This window comes from Mastomys coucha, unplaced genomic scaffold (assembly GCF_008632895.1).
Source record: "Mastomys coucha isolate ucsf_1 unplaced genomic scaffold, UCSF_Mcou_1 pScaffold21, whole genome shotgun sequence".
Classification (NCBI taxonomy): Eukaryota; Metazoa; Chordata; class Mammalia; order Rodentia; family Muridae; genus Mastomys; species Mastomys coucha.
Window position 1 is genome coordinate 95,832,064 of NW_022196904.1, and position 965 is coordinate 95,833,028.

Genomic DNA, 965 nt, shown 5'->3' on the forward strand with positions numbered 1-965 from the left:
TTTGTTCTTGCACTTTCAGTTTCTCTCTGCTCTTGATAGTTCCTTTATGCTTAACTTCTAGTTACTTGCAGTGCTGTCTTCTTGCAGTTGATTTGGTGACGGATGTGTTACATTTACGATCGTTTTATACCTAGCACAGGTTTCACATGAGACTAAAACTCCAACAATAATCTGCTGGCTTTCAGGCTACTTGCTCTAATTGAACTTGTACAACCTAAAACAATTCTACATCTATAATTAAGAAAGCAGAGTTATTTACCTTCCTCTTAAACGCAAAAGGCAAACATCATCTTTATTTCTGTTGTTTTCTATTAGGACTTAAAGAAACATCATGAAAAATATGGGAGACAAGCTGTGGTATATGTTACACTAATGTAACCTCTATTGATTAAAAATGACTTACATTTATGTATCAGAGCTGTATCAAAATCTTAACACCAACGGAAAGGAGAACTTTGTACAGATTCTCTTTAGAGAAGCAACTGTAAAAGCAGCGTCAGAGTTGAATGTACTTCTATTTTTTTATTAGATATTTTCTTTATTTACATGTAAATTTCTCCCTTCCCAGTTTCCCCTCTAAAAAACTAAGAAACAAACAAAAACAACAAAAACAAACCCCAGCTGCCTCCCCACTCCCCATGCCTGCCACCTGAACGTCTCCGGCTTATTGGCCCTGGCATTCGCCCACACTGGGGCACAGAACTTTCACAGGGCCGAGGTCCTCTCCTCCCACTGATGACCGAATTTGCAATCCTCCACTATACACGTGCTGCCAGAACAATCAGTCCCACCATGTGTAGACCTTAGTTGGTGGTTGAGACACAGGGAGCTCTGAGGGTACTAGTTAGTTCATATTGTTGTTCGTCCTGAGGGGCTGCAAACCTCTCAGCTCCATTTGTCCTTTCTCTAACTCCTTCACTGGGGACCCTGTACTAAGTTCAATGGATGGCTGTGAGCCTCTACAT